We start from the raw sequence: 6079 nt of genomic DNA on the forward strand, positions 1-6079 counted from the left end.
CTCTTGGAAGGGACAAAAGAAAAATCTTGTTGTTTCTTCAACAATTTCTGATCTCTAGTGGACCCCCGGTAGGATTAGAACCCGGATGAAGTTAGACCATCATCCGGAGAAAAAGAACGAATTGGTCTTGTAGGATTCCCAAGAAATTCCCAAGAAAAAAGAACGAATTGATCTTGGAACAATCATCTGCTTCTCACATTTCGTGAATAGCCGGGACATTGAGGAATCTCCAGAAAGGCATTTCGGGAATCGATCTGATTCTATCTCTGTTCATTCCGTTTGAAGAAAGGAAGGATCCCAAAGAATCGATCTTTCTTTTAGTTGTTGAATCTCTCTTTGATTGATCAATGTGTGATATTCCGAATCCTCATTACTAATGGAATCAAAATGATCTCTGGATTGATCAGAAGATCCTTTCAATTGGCTAGAATCCGTTACTTGAAAGAAAATAGATCTTGTGGAATCATATTGCATATTTGACGATACATTCCGTACCTTGCTAAAAAACCGATCCTTGTTTACCAACCACACATTGTCTAACCAAATACAATTCTCTCTCGATACGTTCCTCAAAAAATCCAATTCGTGCATATTCTTCCCCCAACTAACGAAGAGATCTTGGCGGAATTGCCACATATGACATTGAGCACAATTTTGCAAAGATATACCCCACTTGTTTCTCGAGAAGAGATGGGAAACATGATCAATATCATTTGATTGAATAGTTGACCCAACTCCTTGTTGTTTGAAGAAACCATCCACTTCAATTGGTCTTTTTCAAAGCGGACATTAGATAACAAATCCAAATGTTTCACTAAGATTTCAAATAGTCGTCTCTCAATTCAAGTTAATTATGTTTTAAGCTTCTTCCTCCGAGAAAGACGATCAAACAATTCCCAATCATGGTCCTTGCGGATCGGATCATCCGTATAGGATACAAAAGGAGACTCGGATATTTGATATCTTTCTCTTTGAATGAGATCTCAATTCCAAATTTTACGGTTTCATTAGATATCTTACAACTATAATCCCTCTTTTTCCGATCCGGTTCCTCCACCACTGCGAACCCCGTTAGATTCAGGCATGATACACTTTTTAGTTATTGGGAGAACCCAAGTACTCTCTTCGGATCCATGAAACAACTCTCGAGATCTCTTTTTTCCCTTTTGGAAGATACAGAGGGCCGAAACAATCAACCTATTGATATTGGAAGACCCAAAAGATTCTTCCAATGTATCATTTCTGGTCCAATGGAATTCATAGGTATAGGAAGAAGCCCCATCAAATAGAGATTTTTCTTTCAACCATATTTCATTGTTAATACGATATATAAGGACCGCTACTACAAAAGCGATTACTACACCTTTGATCGTGAAATATCGATTGCTTGTTGAACCACTCGTGAATCGCGTGAAAGTAGGATACTCCAAATTTGGGGGTCAAAGAGTTTCATAAAACGTTCTTGGTGGAAAAAATGTGAGTGAAAGATCCCACGGAATCGAATTTGGTCCACGAATCTAAGAAATAGTGAGAATTCTTGATCTCTCTCAATATCTCTCTCAATTCGAAGATCCGAGGATTTTAATGGATGTCGTTTCACGCTTCCCTTCTTCATTGATTCCTCCTAAGGATTTCATTTCAATTGGAATTTGGTTATTCACATTGTACGACGATCCCCGTTACGCATCCATGGCTGAATGGTTAAAGCCAACTCATAATTGGCAAATTCGTAGGTTCAATTCTGGCGGATGCATGGCCAACGAACGTTCAATACGTCTATTGAATTGGCTTTGTATCAATGAAATCTCATCATCCATACATAATTTAATTGGTATGGTATATTCATACCATAACATATGAACGATAAAAATAGAATTCTTATCGATCTTTGGAACTCATAAGGAAGAAAATGGATTTATGGATGGAATCAAATATCAAGAGTATTCTGACGACAAAAAGTATTCGGTTATTGGAGAACAATCAATATACTTCTAATGTCGAATCGGGGATCAACTAGGACAGAAATAAAGCATTGGGTCGAACTCTTCTTTGGTGTCAAGGTAATAGCTATGAATAGTCATCGACTCCCAGGAAAGGGTAGAAGAATGGGACCCATTATGGGACATACAATGCATTCTGAGGCGTATGATCATTACGCTTGAACCGGGTTATTCTATTCCACCTCTTAGAAAGAAAAGAACTTAAATCAAAATACTTAATAACACGGCGATACATTTATACAAAACTTCTACCCCGAAAGCACACGCATGGATGGATCCGTCGGCCGATCAAGTGAAATCCAATCCACGAAATAATTTGATCTATGGACGGCGTCGTTGTGGTAAAGGTCGTAATGCCGGAGGAATCATTACCGCCAAGGCATAGGGGAGGTCATAAGCGTCTATATATCGTAAAATAGATTTTTCGGCCGGAATGAAAAAAAAACATATCTAGTAGAATCGTAACCATAGAATCGACCCTAATCGAAATGCATATATTTGTCTCATACACTATGGGGATGGTGAGAAGAGATATATTTTACATCCCGGAGGGCTATAATTGGAGATACCATTGTTTTGATCACGTACGAAGTTCCTATCTCAATGGGAAATGCCCTACCTTTGAATCGCGGTTTGAACTATTGATTTACGTAATTGAAGTAACCAATTAGGTTTTATCAAAAACTAGAAATCGATCAATCGATCCAATTTGAGTACCTCTACGGGATAGACCTCAACGAAAACCCAAAGAGTAATGCGGCGACAAGTGATTGAGTTCAGTAGTTCCTCATATAAAATTATTGACTCTAGAGATATAGTAATATGGAGAAGACAAAATTGTTTGAAGCACCGACAGCGGGCGTCGCTTTGTTTCAAAAAGAGGAGGCGGGTTATTCACATTTCATTTGATGGTCGAGGCTTAATTGAAAGCTAAGCGTTGGTAATTCTACCTCCCGGGAAAAATAGATATGTCTCCCTCGTTACCCATAATATGTGGAAGTATCGGCGTAATTTCATAGAGTCATTCGGTCTGAATGCTACATGAAGAACATAAGCCGATGAAGGAACGGGGAGACCTAGGATGTAGAAGATCATAACATGAGTGATTCGGTTTTGATTCCTATATATCCACTCATGTGTACTTCATCATCGATTCATATGAGATCCATCCGTCTAGATATCATCATATACATCCGAAAAGTCGTATGCTTTGGAAGAAGCTTGTACAGTTTGGGAAGGGGTTTTGATTGATCAAAAAGAAAAATCTACTTCAACCGATATGCCCTTTAGGCGCGACCATACATAACATAGAAATCACACTTGGGAAAGGGTGGACAATTAGCGAGAGCCCGGGTGCTATAGCAAAACTAATTGCAAAAAGAGGGTAAATCAACCACATTAAAATTACCATCCGGGAGATCCGTTTGATATCCAAAAACTGCTTTCGAAGCAGTTGGACAATTGGGTAATGTTGGGGTGAATCGAAAAAGTTTGGGTAGAGCCGGATCTAAGTGTTGGCTAGGTAAGCGTCTTGTAGTAAGAGGAGTAGTTATGAACCCGTAGACCATCCCCATGGGGTGGTGAAGGGAGGGCCCCAATTGGTAGAAAAAAACCACAACCCCTTGGGGTTATCCCTGCTTTGGAAGAAAGAAGTAGAAAAGGGAATAAATATAGTGATAATTTGATTCTTAAATTAGCGTAGTAAATAAGAGAATATTGAAAATAGAATATGTTTCCTCGTCTTTACAAAAAAAAAAGAAAGGAGTAATTAGTCGCGACACGTTCACTAAAAAAAATCCTTTTGTAGCTAATCATTTATTGGGAAAAATTGTGAAGCTCAACATGAGGGAGAAAAAGATACAATCGTAACTTGGTCCCGAAAGCATCTACCATTATACCCACAATGATAGGCCATACAATTGCTATTCATAATGGAAAGGAACACTTGCCCATTTATATAACAGATCGTATGGTAGGTCACAAATTGGGAGAATTTGCACCTACTCTACGAATTTCGGGGGCATCACGAAACGATAATAAATCTCGTCATTAATGTTTATAATAAAAAAAATGAATATGGGTGCTCATCATTTATTGGTGGGAGGTGAAACTTATGATAAAGAGAGTGACCGGATGTAGAAGTATAAGCTTTAGGTCAACATATACGTAATGTCCGCTCACAAAGCGAAAGAGTAATTGATCGATTCGTGAAGTCCTACGAGGAAACGGTTATGATACTAGAACTCATGCCTTATCGAGCATGCTATCCCATTTTTAAATTAATTTATTCTGCAGCAGTTATTTTGTCTCCTATTTTCTCGTAATTAGTAATGACACGTGGACACTACAATCGAATTAGCCTATCTGTTTTGTCGGTATAATTTCCTAAACTTTGGACTGTATTTTCGTAAGTCGTAATTAGCTTTGGTTCCCTATTTTATCGTAATTATGGACACGTAGACACTCTCAAAACTCTCCCTCAATTGACCGAAGTCAGAGCGAGTGGAGGGAACGGTTCTTGGGCCTATGGACTTGACCACCGTCTCTCTGTCTGTCTTGGGCCTATGGATTTCATTTAGAAGAGGTTTAAGCACAGGGGTGGGAGGAATATTGAGAAAGGCTTCTGGAGGGTCCTCGTCTTGAATAGTGAAGACTTATTTAGGTAGAAGGTCTTTAAACTTAGAAGATGGAGCTACAACAGTATCTAAGATAGGAGTAGACTCGAAAAGGGCGTTGACTTCCTCTACATAGGAGTTATCGTTGAAATCGGAACTACCGAAAGAAATGAATTGGTGCATTTGATTATCTGGAAATGCGTTGTTGAAATAATCTTGAGCTAAACTCTCGATCATGCTAACTTCTCCATCGATAGTCATATCAGGTAACTATTGCATCATTTTGAAAACATTTACCTCAAAAGAAATATGGCCAAAGGACATAGACATCGAACCATCGCGGCAGTTTATAAGCGTGTTGGCAGTTGCTAAGAAGGGATGCCCTAAAATGATAGGAACAGAGTCGTTAGTGACTTTTGTGTCGAGGATAACGAAGTCTGCTGGGTAGTAAAAATCTTGTACTTTAACCAGCACATTTTCAACCACACCCTTAGGATACTTAATAGAACGATTAGCTAATTGCAACGTCATTTTAGTTGGTTGCATCTCTTGTAAACCTATTTGTTTATATAGATAATAAGGGAGTAGGTTAACGCTCGCCCCCATGTCTAATAGAGTAGTTGTCGTGTGAGATCCCCTAAGGTGCATTGTACAGTAGGACGATGAGGGTCCTCGACCTTGTACTTAATGATGCCATTATGTTCAGATAGAGTGGGAAACTGTTCAGTTAAAAAGGCGTCTTTTGGAATATTTGTTTTCCGCCTAGTAGTGCACAACTATTTTAGAACTTAGCATGCTGTGGTAACTTTTTAATAGCTTCAAGAAAATGTAGGTTTATCGTTAGATTTTTAAAAACTTCCATAATCTCGTCAAAATTTGTATTCTTGTTTAACATGGTTAGTCTCTAGGGAAACGGTGGTTTCTCTCTATATTTAGCATATGGATCACTCGGATGTTTAACCTTAGCCGTTTGTTTATTCTTAGGTTGTGGTTTAACTGGTACCTCTACAGGGGTTAGATCTCCATTTTCTATTTCGGTATCTAATAAATTTTCATTTGTAATGACCACTGGTGGTGTAACAATGGGTATAGTTACGGCATTATCAACCACTCTGCTATTTGACGCAATATGAGTTATAAACAAAATGGCTCAAAAAATACTCCAATTCTACAAAAATAAAAAAAGCTTCACCTGATGCCAAATCTAAGACTCAATCAATTTACTTTACGTGAAAAAGATTCTACCAGTCATAGTTCACTATCCCCATTACCTTATATATATATACTAATTCAATGAAATATCTGCACACATAGATGGTAAAACATCATTTGAACCTATTAATCATTGCTTAGTAGAATTAATAATTTCTCAAAGAATCAAACATGCAACAAATTAGATCAATTAGGTGGAACAAAAAAATTTAGAACTTCAAAATATATACAAATTCATAACTAAAGTAAGTT

This window comes from Coptis chinensis, chromosome 8 (genome assembly GCF_015680905.1).
Source record: "Coptis chinensis isolate HL-2020 chromosome 8, ASM1568090v1, whole genome shotgun sequence".
NCBI lineage: Eukaryota > Viridiplantae > Streptophyta > Magnoliopsida > Ranunculales > Ranunculaceae > Coptis > Coptis chinensis.